The sequence below is a fragment of the Pleurodeles waltl genome, chromosome 2_2 (genome assembly GCF_031143425.1).
Source record: "Pleurodeles waltl isolate 20211129_DDA chromosome 2_2, aPleWal1.hap1.20221129, whole genome shotgun sequence".
NCBI lineage: Eukaryota > Metazoa > Chordata > Amphibia > Caudata > Salamandridae > Pleurodeles > Pleurodeles waltl.
Window position 1 is genome coordinate 342,126,230 of NC_090439.1, and position 14,186 is coordinate 342,140,415.

The 14,186-nt window shown below is 41.3% G+C and overlaps 1 protein-coding gene across 3 annotated transcripts in view; it reads right to left on the reverse strand.

Moving 5' to 3' along the window:
- TMEM200C (transmembrane protein 200C) overlaps window positions 1-14,186 on the reverse strand; it is a 273,607-nt gene that overhangs the window by 68,886 nt on the left and 190,535 nt on the right. For all 3 annotated transcript variants that reach the window (XM_069219847.1, XM_069219845.1, XM_069219846.1), the window contains one exon: window positions 1,278-1,341. The gene's annotated coding sequence lies outside the window, so the exon portion shown is untranslated. The remainder of the gene's footprint in view (window positions 1-1,277; window positions 1,342-14,186) is intronic.

Sequence of the window (14,186 nt, forward strand, 5' to 3'; positions counted from 1 at the left end):
CAAATTCGCCCATCACTGCTATGGCCATGAAAAACTCTGCTTAATGTTATGGCACATTTGTTAACTGAGAAACATTTCTCATTTGTTCTTAAATAAAACATGATCTCCACTACCAAGCACTGAGATTTAATTAAAAATATCAATATGGTAACTGAAGAGTATGAAAAGAGCTGAACTCAATTTGAAACCAACCCTAAAGCAATAGAGGGTTGATAATCATCCTACATTTAAAAAACAGATGGGAACCATCCCAACCATCGTTGTTACAAACATCTGGGTGGTTCCCATCTGTTTTTTAAATGAGTTATGTGGAAAGGTGGAAAGACAGGCAAAATCATCTTATGTACTTACCAAGCTTTAAAAACTCAGACTAGAACATAAAATTACGATCTCAAAGGCTACCTTTACTGACATTCAAGAATAAATAATAATCCTTCCAAAATGCAACAAATTCAATGTTCTGTCGTATCACAAACTTCTCCCCAATCTTTCTGAAACCCAGATAACAGGACAGTGAAATAGGAAGTGCCCACACACATGTTCAGTTCTGTAGGTGCATTTAGGATCATCTTGGAAGCTTGTGTAGGAATGTTAGAATTTTGAGCTGTTTTTAATCCACACGTGGCATGTATGTGTATGAGAGAGAATGTATGATGGGCTCTGATTTCTTTGAGGTTGAAGGATAGACCATATACTCTACATTCCAATGAGCTTTAGATGAAATATAGACGTATGCCCACTGGTTTTGTTTTGGATGTAGGTACTGATGTATAATGCACACAATATATGTATGGATACATTTTGTATAATACAATAAAAATAACTAAGGCTATATAAACTTAGTGTTTCTTGTATTGGCTTAACGGTATAATACTATGGTAGACAAAGTAAACAAGCATTGTGATAAAAGTCAAGCGGCTTTTTGCTTTTTCAATTAGATTTATTCCCTCTGTCTCATGACCTATGTTGTGGATGACAGGGATTTACTTTCTATTTTGCATTGAAACACAAACATCACCATCAGCCAAATTATTTGAGTATTTTTTCAAATACTTAAAAAGGAAATTTTGTCAGCATGATACATTTTTAAGATGAACTCTGCTCAATGCTCAAAAATTATGAATCTGAACTACTGTTACTCTGCTTAACGTTCTTTTCTGTGTTATCTATTATTTCCCCTACCCCAGGACTGATCTAACCTAGTTGACGATATGCTGGCAAGCTCTTTCAGATACACACATAGCTTTATTGTAGGTCATTTTACACTTTCAACTAACCTCATATGGTCCAGATTCTAAAAGACTTCTGTGGTTGGACATCTGTGTCTCCAAAAGTTTGTGGCTGTTAAAAGTAAGAAACAAGCAGTCACTTCAGTAAAAGAGCTTTAAATTAATTTAAATGTAAATGAATATAGTAAATATAAATGTCATAAAATAGTGACCTTGAGGCACAGATAGAATCTGAACCAACTACATAAAAAAATTGGTACAGATTGTCAATATCAATAGATAATTAAGAAATAAGATTATACATAAAACTACATAAGCTGCGTTCAAACACATTTATCAAATATGTGAAGAAACGCTTTGCCTATATTCAACCTCCTACCTTTCAACACGTTTCCCTCATCCTTTAACTCCGCTTAGATCTCTCAAAACTTTACCCTTTCACCGCTTCTCAAGTACTGTACACTGGAAATTATAACCAATTATAAAGGAAACCAATTATAAAGGAAAACTGATGTTATCAAATAACAATAATACGGGCTGTAAGTGTTGTGATTGTATACATTAAATCCATAATTGTGTATGGTAATTTTCTTTGTCAGATTTGGTGAGGATATGATCACTTTGGATTGGTTATTTAGAAATAAACTTTGGAATCTCTTTAACTGCATAAATCTGGCCTTATTTATGTGCAGTATATTATACTGATGTCAAGAAGAGAGGCTGTGCAAAGTACTAGCCAATATGTAACTTACATGTAAGTTATACTTTTTCGGATGTTAACAAACTTGGAACAACTAAATCGATTTACATCAGAAATTGGCAAGCCCAAATAAGGTCATTTTGAATTGTTCAAACATATGGGACTGGACATGTGTCGGATTTCAATAAAACAGTGGTCCACTAATTTCAATCAAGCACTTAAAACAGTGAGGCCCTGATGTATGAAGCCTTTGTATTGTCTATGGCCCTGATTCTGACTATGGCGGGCGGCGGAGGCTGCCCGCAAAAGTCCCGCCAACAAATGACCGCACCGCGGTCAAAAGACCGCGGCGGCCATTCTTACATTTCCGCTGGGCCGGCGGGCGCTCTCCAAAAGAGCGCCCGCCGGCCCAGCGGAAATGCCCCTGCAACGAGGATGCCGGCTCCGAATGGAGCCGGCGGAGTTGCAGGGGTGCGACGGGTGCAGTGGCACCCGTCGCGTATTTCAGTGTCTGCATGGCAGACACTGAAATACTTTGTGGGGCCCTCTTACGGGGGCCCCTGCAGTGCCCATGCCATGGGCATGGGCACTGCAGGGGCCCCCAGGGGCCCCGCGGCACCCCCTACCGCCATCCTGTTCCTGGCAGGAGACCCGCCAGGAACAGGATGGCGGTAGGGGGTGTCAGAATCCCCATGGCGGCGGAGCGCGCTCCGCCGCCATGGAGGATTCTCCCGAGCAGCGGAAAGTCGGCGGGAGACCGCCGACTTTCCGTTTCTGACCGCGGCTGAACCGCCGCGGTCAGAATGCTCGAGGGAGCACCGCCAGCCTGTTGGCGGTGCTCCCGTGGTCGGTGACCCTGGCGGTCACCGACCGCCAGGGTCAGAATGACCCCCTATGTGTCATGTAAGGCGATGCAAGGACATGCAAAGGCTTCCGTAATATTTACAGAGCCACACAAGAGGTGATTTGCACTGCCTTTATAAAGAAATATAAAGCAATGCAGCTGCTTGTGCTGCATTAAGTTACATTTCAACTTGTGAGACATTCCATGGGTGAAGCATGGGAGTTTCCATGCATCTACCCATGAATTATGGCACATTCCCAGATTTACTAAAGCTAGTAAAATACTTTGAAGTGATATTCTGGTTCCATCAATTTTCATACACAATAAATACGTGTGTAATACTTAGGCAACAAATTCATTTATTTAATCTGTTTGTATTTTTTAATATACGTTTTCTTCGGAGCAGGTGGTGAAGTGGCATCACTCTACACCTACTATTCTTTAGGGAGACGGCGTGGGCATTAGTCTTTCACCTTGGACAATTCTTATTGCTAGCACCATGGTATATTAATAATTTTGTCCAATAATTAAATATTAGCATATTGCTATTGGCAATTTCATTTTAATACAGCTCAGAGCTAACAGTAGCTTAGAAACCTGCCAAAGTTAAAAGACTGTTTAGCCAAGATTGTAACCACATCCACAAAGAGGATGAAGCAGTGGCCAAGAATTGGAATACAACTGACTTGTAGGTGAATGGCAGGGAATCAGGGACTCATTTAATGATAAACTGTGCACAAATGTTGTAAAGAATATTGCTTATGTTTTCATGAAAAACACAATTAAATAGTGAGCTGTGTGCTTTGTTAACTGCAATTCAGATTGGCCTCGGAAAGAATTAAAGAGTGTGACTGAACTACACATTAACTGCCTGGTTTTGAGTTAGGTGGTAATTAAAAGTACTTCAATTTCTGGAAGAAATCCGTTAGAGGCTTCTCCAGTGAAGTTACTTCTAATAGGGGCAGACTGGTGGAAGTAATTTTCTGGCAGGTTTCTGCAACAACAGAAAATCGTCCAGTAGAGGACTTACTACATTGCCAAGAGTTCGAGGCTTTTCCATTGTCAACCAACTCCAAATTTGATCCTACACTGGAGGATGCGCCATCAGAGGACATAACACTGTGATGCTGCAATGTGTCGATTGTTGTTCCACAGGCTTATGAGGGGATTCATTGTTTTTGTCTGGAGATTATATGTTACTATACCTCTCTAAATCAGGTTCTTAAATAGTTGAAGATAAGAGAATCATCTCATAAGCCCTTTCCATATGGATCATGTGAGGGTAAACATTGTATAACAATTACTGCAGGGAATAATAATCCCCAGTGGCACTTCAATTATACCATGCAATGGGTGATATGGAGTTACATGTGGAGCGCCATACAGCAAAAGGTAGGTGCTACCTAGCATTAAACAATACAGACTAGCCAGCAAAATGCCCATATCAATGGGTTCACTAGCTAAGCAGATAAAAAAATAACCCCGTGGGTCAAGTCTAACATCAGAAAGTAAGATTTATCATTCTGAGTTAAATATTCAGGTGGCCAATAAAAATACCTTTATTCCGTGGAAAGGTTCCTGTAGGACGGAGCACTCCTGCTTCATAACACAAGGGCTTATTGCTTAGTTTAATTATCTAATGATTCTTGTTGTGGAAGAAGATATTAAGTTTTACCCACTGTGGAACGATTTCAGGGCTGAACTAAATTTGAACAGCAAATTCCAGTATTCTCAGCCAATATCTTTCGTATTTACAGTAATAATTTATTTACATGTAATTTTACATATGGCAGTAATCCGGTAGTGTGCCGTTTACTGGTTCATGGTATTCTATTTACGTATTTACTACCGAGTGGTAATTACTCATTACGATCCACAGTATTTCCAACTCCTACTCTAATTTAGTAATGATAATTAATCATTATTGCTTATGCATTATGTCTACGCAGTAAGAGCAATAGCGTTATTAGCAGCTTCCACACTCCTGAGCAGTGAATTCCTTTTACTGTATTTGAGGGGACAAACAGTTTCTATCTGCTATAGCAGCAGCCCAGCTCTGGCTCTCATTCATCAAAAGCTGGTTCTTCTGTCGTGCTGTGCAGGCTCCTCCTCTACTTCATTCACAGGTAATATGGAGACAAGTCGTTTGTCCCCTTTCAGAACCAGAAATTAAAAAGTACATTGGCATGTTGAAGCTATTAAACGCCTGTACAGGGTAGGACATTTTAGCCAACATGAGTGGGTATATCAGTACCTGTAGCCCACAAAGGACGTTTTCTGACAGTCTGCCCAGCTCTCCATATTACATACATGATGCTAATAAAAATAATACTAAGTAAGGTTAAAAAGAGTACTTTTTTATTTGTCTTATTTATAGATGCTTATTCCAGAAACTAATGATAATTAGGGCCATTGGAATGTTGCGGCATGGAAGACCAATTTATGTAGCAGGGTTGAATAAATTATGAGGCAAGAAAAGGCAAATTTTGCTACAAACAGCACCACATTTTGAGGCATGATTACTTTATCAGTTTGTCATTTTTACTCAGGGTACCACCTTCTGAGCAAAGCTTTCATCTTATTGGTTCACATTTAACAACCAAACACAGCCATAAGCAACTGAAATAGGATCAATCAATGTAGGAAGCAGGCTCTGCTATATAGTGCACTAAATGAAGTACATTGTGCAAAGTCCAGTGGATCCCCAATTGGTATTGAAGAGGCAAAAGTAGAAAGCACTAGTGCTCTATTTGTGGTAGTGTAGGAAAGCAGATAGGTTTATCAAGGAGTCATGTTAGGCATTTGCTGTACTCACGGAGGCAATACATAAGACACACACTCAATTAATAAATTAGAGACCGATTTAGAAAAATAACATTTGCTTTTATATTTCCTTTGAACAAAAGAACTTTATACTCATATGGCTAATAATCCCTCTCTTTCAGATATATTTCAAGACCCTTGAATTTCCTGTTGGAGAAGGCTGAGGCTCGTCATGCTGGTGATTTTTTCTCTGACATGGAGCTGTTATCCTTGAAAATCAGGTCAGAGAATGTTCCATTAGGCATAAGGAATTCTTTAAATTCTTGCATTTCAGGGATTTTCCTAGTTGGAAGGGAGGTGGCCCCACTGGATTCCTTTAGGTGGAGTTAGTGGATTCACTTCTATGGGCTGTTTCTCGGCCATGAGGGGAATTTATGGTCTGCTAAACCAACTCATGAGGGATGATCTGGAAAAACATTCTGAAAAATGGCACAAGAAGTTTTCTATTTCCAATTCCACTGTTTTTGAGTCTCTCTGCTTGGCCCACTTTGTCTTTCTGTCTTCCAATTTACTATGCTATCCAAGCACTATAAGACTTGTTTTGATTTATATGTTACACCTAAGAAGATCATGCAGTGAGGGGAATATAAGGAAGCTCGGTACCCAAGATGCCATTTATATGGCGCAGATTTAATTTATCTGTTTGCCAGCTGTCCGGGGCTTGCAGATGATATTGGTGAAGTCTCTGAATTTTTTAATGTTAGACTGCTAATTTTCATTATCTCCACAGTTTATACTACTTGGCGTAGAAGAAGAGGGTGTCCCTGCTAGAACTCGTACATTCTTATTTTTGCCTCTTGCAGTATTCTGGTTATGCTTTGCTTCTTCTTGGTTGGATTCTGAGGCCCATCTTTCGGACAGTGGCTTGCTAGAATTATATCCATATATAAGCTTGAGGAAGCCTTGTATCAACTGAAGGGCAAAAAGGCCAAGAAGAGTGAGGGGGGTCGCTATCCGGGCCCCTTTTTCTGAGTGGGCACTGATGCACAATGAATATTTTCTTGTATTTTGTTTGCAAAGTTCTGATGGCTTCTTTTAACAGTATAATTCTTAGTAAATTCTAATTGGATCCTAAGGCGAGGGGTTAAGTATGGCTCATTGCACTTTGCACTTGGCCAGTTCCTCATTGCACTTTACCTACTGCATCTTCCCTACTGGATTTTTATATTATGCATTGAACGTGGTGATTTATTGTTGTTTTGTATATTGAGTGTGACTGCTCTTGTGTTGGGAGGGGTGGGTTACTTTTTGTGTCTAAACTAATTTTTTGAAATAAAAATATTTTTTTAAATGAACAAAAACAACTTTATTATAAGGTAAGCAGAGTTCAAAAGATAAATACTTAGCAGTTTCAAAAATCAACACAGTGACATTTTTGAGTTCAGCAATGTTAACCTATTGGAGAAAAACAAGAATACAGTTTGCAGTTTTGCATGTAAGTACACAACTTACAAATCCAGTCTTTGGGATTTTAGGTACACACTAGGCAAGGTTAAAATCAAGAGTGCACCAACAGAGGCACAGGGGCGGCCGGATGCAGAGGTCGAATTCGGAGTCAGGTGCCCAATGTTAACCAATGGAGACTTGGGGTAAACGAAGATGTGCTGCTCATGGGTGATTAAAGCAGTGCCTAGGATTGATCTCCTGGGTTTGAAGTAAGCACAAAGAGGGCCACAAGGCAGGACCAAACTCACACCCGCAGCAGCACAGGGTGCCCGGGTGCAGAGTGCCAACACAATGTTGGGGGTCCCATGTTATCCAATGAAGACTGGGGGTAACCAAAGATGTGCAGCTCACAGTTGAGTAAAGTGGTGTCGGGGTCGATCTCCTGGGATTGAGGTAAGAACAGCGGTGCCACAAGGCAGCACCAAACTTACACCCTCAGCAGCACAGGAGCAGCAGGGGCAGAGTGGCAACACAGCGTTGGGCGCCTAATGCAAGTCAATGGGGGAGATCAGTTTTGGAAAAAGGCTGCAGGCTCGGGCCAGGAGGTTGACCGAACAAAATGCACAGTTGCCAAGTAGGTTATGATGCTAGGGGATAAAGGGACACCGAGGGGCTCCGGGAGCAGGAGTGAGCTTTGGCATCTGGAACAGCTTACAGGGGAGGTCACAGTCAGGGGGCGTCTTTGATTTGAGGCTGTAGGCTTTGAGGCAGAGTCCGGCATGGGTCAGTCTCCAGTGGACTCAGAATTGCTAGTGAATCTTCACAGGACTGGCAGGCCACTTGGACTGAGGTCATAGGAGTCGGGTGCAGAGCTGGGTCTGGAGGCAGTTTCGTAGTTCCTCAGGACAGAGCTCTTTTCTTTTAAATTTGGATTCTTATTAAACAGGTATGCTGTTTTCGGGAGATGTTGTTATTTGTCGAAGGCAGGCAGTCCTTCCAAAGCTTTGGAGGTCACTGGGCTGCAGGACAGGTCGTCCTTTGATGCAGGATCATCGGGGCTGCAGACAGGCCAGTAGGGCTGGGGCCAAGTCAGTTGGTGTCTGTAGTTTTCTCTGCTGATGCGATTCTATAGAGTCCGGTTCTTCTTAGGTCATCAGTAATCAGAGTTCTAAGGTTCAGGGGTGCTACCTAAATACTCAATTCAGGGGCGTGACAAGGAGTGCCAGGCAGTACCCAGTGGGCTGACCACCTTCAGGGTGACTACACCCTTCTTATGACCACTTCCTTTGGGACCCTTATGGCCTAATTCCTTCCAAACAAGATTGAGGGATTTAAGGTTGTGTCCACTTCAGCTCGTCCACATTAGGAGTGGGACAGGCATGAAGTGGGCCCTCCTCCCAATTTAACAAATTTTCCCACCTGTGCTGCTGACAAATGTATGGTCAAGATAGGGGGTAGGCCATCTCCACCCTCTAGAGAGACCTGGGTCACAGTACAAAGGAAGCAAGGCCTTTGAAGCTCCCGGCCCAGAAAAGTCCATCCTGCCTGGGAGAGGAGGTAACACCTCTGCCCGGTGCAGGCTTTTGTCTCTAGGCCATGAAAGCACTGATTTTCACAGTGGGGGTCCAGAAATATATTTGTGGGGGCTGAACTGGTCAGAACCAGTCAGTCAATGCACTAGTAGCTGGTAGGTTTTCAGGGGGCACCTCTAAGCCTATAAGGTGCCCTCTGGAACCAGTGAGGGTTTATTATTCTGAGATGTTTGATAGCAAACATGTCAGGGTTCATTGAAGCCATCATGTAGCTGGGGAACTCATAGTAACCAGTGTAGAGCACATGCATTTAAAATAGCTTCCCAGTAAACTTACTATTTGTAGGAATTGACAAAGACATAGTAGGGGCATATTTGCTCATGCATATATGCCCTCACATGTAATATAATACACCCTTTCTTAGGGCTGTAAGGCCTGCTAGAGGGGTAACTTACGTATATTGCTTGCAATTGCAATGTTAGGGGACATGGCACACAGGCTGTGTGCCATGGTATGATTTCATTTTTGGAAGCACCTTGTCACACGCAGCCTGCAATGGCAGTCTGCAAAAGGGTGATGGTGGGTCCCTCAGAGTGGCACAAGTTGTGCTGTAGCTCTGAGGGCCCCTCTTCAGCACCCAGGACTTTGGTACCAAGGGTACCATTTACTATGGACTTATAGGGGCTGAAGGGCCAGGTCACTTGGGGATAAAGTGACCAGGTGTCTTGTTTTAGGGAAGGAACACTGGCACAGGGGACCTGCTTAGCAGGAGCCCGGGGCACTTCATTTAAAGGTGCAACAAAAAACCTGGCAAAAATTGTGTGTGGGGGGTATTGTAACCAGAACCCAGCTGCCTACAATCAACTTTTGCAAAGGGCCTTCCACAGTACATGAAAACGTTGCAAAATTTTTAGTATCTCGTTTGAGCTAGAAAAACATTTTTTGTTAAAAAATTGAGCTTATGCAGCAGACAATGGATTATGTGGCAAATGGGGCAAATCAATATTTATGTGGAAAATGCTGCAGCTGCAGAATCACATAATTCTAGTGGCTCTGATTGTAACTCAACTAAAAGATCAGGCTGACAGTGGCTGACATTTCAAATGACATAACCAATGCAAACACTGATAAAATCATTCTAGCCTCCTAATGATATCATCAGTCACAACAAGATGTACATATTGATGTTCGTAGAGCAAGTAAACAAGACAATCAAAGATCCCTGGAAATTAAACAGAATTAACAAAGAAAGACAAAAACAAATCAGAAGACGTGTAAGAATGTAACCATTAGCCTAACAGACAGCAGACACACCATATTAGAAATGTGTGTATTAGAATCACCAATTTAAGTGGATATTCACATGTTTAAACACATATGAAGCTTTAGTAAGATATAATAGTAACAGCAAATTTACGATTTCCACACATAAGTAAATACTATACAGGTAACTATACCTGAGAGCACTTTCCTGTCTGTATATCTGAAATGTACACTAGAGATAACATTGATAACATTAGCTCATATTACATTTGAATTGTCCAACTTGTTGGAAGACTGTTGAAATAAGGTGAGGGTGGCACACTATGCAAATGAGTTATGGGATATGGAATTGCCAGTATCAAGTTTTCATTAAATGAAAAACTATGAAGAGGATTCATAAAAGCGTGTATACGTACGAGAAGTAATATAACGGAAATACTCTTTTACTTAGTCTTCCATGTACTTGTGAATTGTTCCCAAAATGTCCAATAACACAGTGGTAAAAATGCAAAGAGGGCACAGTCCTCTCTCTTTGTACCAATGATGTATGAATAGTTCCTGAATATTCCTATTTTATTACCATTATAGATATTTTAGGATTGTAGAAAAGGGCCTCTTTTTGATATGGTCACCCCACTTTTTGCTTGGTATTCGATGCAATTTTGACTGAATGTGCACTGGGTTGCTGCTAACCAGGTCCCCAGTGCCAGATCTCTTCCCTAAAATGTGCAATTGTTCCTCAATTGGAAATACCTTTGTCCCTCCCTGTAAGTCTCTAGCAAATGGTTCCCCTGGTACCTAGGACATGGTTTCCAAAGAGGGTCCCCAAGGGTCGCAGCATGTGACTAGGTAACCCTGGTGGGTGAGGCTTTCTTTTAGGAAAATAAACATGTTCCTGTCTTTTTCCTCAGTGGAGGCTCTCCTTTTGTTTTAAACTGGGCTTCTAGGTCATGTTACATAGTCACTTAGGAGGGTAAGCCCAGCTTTTTCTCCTCCTACTCCCTTTTTTGTTTTAGAATGTTCTCTCCTTTAAACATAATGCATAATTTATCCATTTATACAAGAACAAATATGAACGCCCAAGCACAGAATGGGATATACAATATCTTTTTTTCTGTCTCCGTTTCTCTTTCTTAACTCTCTCTAGGCTCAACTTCATACATCGGCCTCATCTTCTAATGTACAACAAATACTTCCAAATTTAAATAAACAAACAATCCTGAAGTCCCAACGACCTATTGACTGCTTGCTGATTCATTTTAAAGGCCAACTGCCAGCTCTGAAAATGTTGTCTAAAGTCACGAGATTTAATAAAGGAAAGCCACATTTCAGGAAAACAGATCTGGATATAAATGTAAGTTTATTCAATCAAATGGAATAAAGAATGTAGTTTAATGGCCCGAGCTGCTGACTTTGAAGCTGGAGTACAAGGTTGGAGTCTGGGCATGGCTCAACATTCTCTGATTCTGCACAAATCACTTAATCTCCTGTGCATACCAAAAATGAATGTGTCCTTGTATAACGTAACTGGTGCTCATGTAAGGCACTCAAATACCTTTGGGTCGAGTTTATGCTACATAGAAAAAAACTGCAAATATTCATGCATGGATGTTTTTGAATTAATTTATGTGGGCATGAAAGCTTCAATTAATACATTTATGCTTGTTTAACTTAGATATGAACACACATTGTGGTTCATAAATAACTAATAGTGCAAAATGACTGATTAAATGAGTAACAATTCCTAAGTGACAGCAGATCACTGTAGTAAGATTTGTTTTCATCTTTGAATCTTTGCTCTGGACCTAGTTGATTTTTCTTAATATCTTTGAATAAGTTGCAAAGTATATAATTTACAGTGAAAGTATCTAATTGCATCATTTGAATGAGGATGTAAAACACACCATTGATAAAAACAAAACGCCATGTGATGTCCGGTCTCTTTAACTGGTGCATATATTTTGCTGCAAGTGACCAATAGTTCAGTGAGAAAATCTGAAACTTTCAATCGTAAAACATTAAAAATGTAAAAAGGATGGGGACTCTTATATACAGATAGATCAAACAGATGTCAATAAGCTGAATTGAAGGCACATACACAAAAGTGTTGAGAGGACAGCTTGAATTTAATTCGGTAAGTAGTAATTACTTGGGGCCGTATCCCAGTGCATTATTTTTTGCCCTCCACACCACCTCAAGCCATATGCAAATCAGCCTTGCTCCTGCTCCATTAAAAACAGTTCAGACCAAACTACTGGGCAACGTCCTTTCTAAACCAGAATGAAACCAACCAAGGACCAGTTTCGGCCTCTTAAGTAGGGAGAAAAAATAGGAACCACGTCTAGGCACACCAGTCACACTTTAGGAGTCACACTGAGAAATAAATTGATGGATGGAGTGCTTGAATTAATCGAAGCACCTGACAATTACTCAGGGCCACATTCCAGTCCTTCATTTTCCCGCCGCCATGCTGCTCCAGAGACCCACCCTATGCAAATCAGTACAGATCCTGCTCCTCATTGGAATAGTCCATCCCAAACTGTGAGGCAAAAGAAGCAATTGACTGGAATTGTAGCCATGAGAAATGTACATGTTATAGTAGTCCCCTCATGTCAGCCTCTAGTGATGGTGCAGGCTCTATGGTGTCCCTGGGAACTTGAAACTGAAGTAGTGATATCCCTAATCCCTTGTACATGACCAAATCATTCATCCTTTAGTGGTGGAAGTAGGTCTTGTGCTAGACAACTGGACAGGATTCACTGTCATTCTTTAAATCACTGTCCTTAGTAAAGGATCTCCAACACTGGACAACCAAGAGAGACCAAGATTGTCTTCAAGGATTGTACTGGTTCCTTCCCCGTGCTTAAGAGCCTCCATATTCTTGGCCAGTAGAGGGCACCCTCAAAGGGTATCAACTGTGAGCCAGGTGGAGCCTCTGTTGGTGTGGTGTGAGTTCTCTGATCCCTACATGCAAGTGTGCAAAGTCTCTTGGAATCCAATCAGCAATCTCAAGATCAGCCTAGCTTCCAATTGATTTTGGTGCTGGACATTTGTTTAACATTCCAGGGTCGGAGGGATCCCAAAAAGATCTCCAAGCACTTTGAGAATTCATTCCACTGATTTTGGAGTTTGGCCAGTGTTCACGCTGCACTAAATAGAGACTCATGTGGGCTATAATGTTGCAGGGTCTTCCCTGCAATGAATTACGAAACATTTGAGTAAGGTTCACCTGACCTTAACAGGGACAGTCTTGGTGCAACACTCATCCATCTGTCATGAGTAGATCAAATGGCTTATTGGTACTTTGTGTGAACAATACTAATGAGTTTGAATCAACTAGATACTCCTCAATGGCAGACTTAATAGTAGTAGACCAGGCATCAAGGTAAGGGCTGAGGGACAGATTTAGCCCATGTCAAGTAGCGTTTAGTGTGAGCCATCCGTGATATTATGTCCTAGGACAAATCAGTCCTGTGCCACAGTGGGACACAGTTTATAGCCCCAACTTCTTGCCTTGCAGTTCTGCAACACCCACTGCCTAGCAGAAAAACGTCAGTGTTCATCTTTTGAGCGCACACCAATGAGGCTCGGATTGGATAGTTTCTGAGGAAGAAGGATGGGGTTGCAGAGCATGCTTTACCTGTTGCTAGCATGCAACTGGTTTAACATTTGGGGTTATTTTGGCAACATGCAAACAAAGTTTCTCAGCAACTGAGGTTGTCTTGGGGATGAGGGGGATATTGTATAAGTCACCTAGACAGTTCCATCGAAAAAGAAAGGGAAGTCAGGGGTAATCTGACAACAGACTTTTTACAGCAGGTTAGGGTGAAGGAAGTCGAGAATGTTTTGCTCAGGTTGAAACAGATCCTTCCCATGGTAAGAAGTAAAAGATGGATAGGTGGAAACAGTGTGCCCAGTGTTGTGTGCTATATGTGTCACAGCAACCATGGCAAAAAGGTGCAGTGATAGAGGCTGGCAGTTAAAGTGGTCAGAATGTAGTGTAGGTTTCTTGTGTATGGATCTTAGATTGCAAATCAGAGTGAGGGTTGCTAGCACGTCATGGTGTAAGTTTGTATTATGTTGAATCTTGGAAGGATAGTATATTAGGGTATAGATGGGAGAAAGATGAGTTAATTTGTGGGAAGAAGATGAACAATATATAGGGATTTTAGGAAGTGAAAAGGTAAACATGCATGTTTGTGAAGGGAGCTCCATATCTGATTGGTAGCATAAGGTCAAAGCGGAAGAGATGGGTGACAGGTAGGTGAAAGGCTGTTTGGAGATAAGTAGGGAAATGTTTATTAGACAAGGGAACACATCTGATGATCAGGCGAGGGTTCAGGTGTGGTTTGATAGATACAGTTCAATCACAAACAAAACAGTGTTTAAATTCATAGTTGTCTGGATTA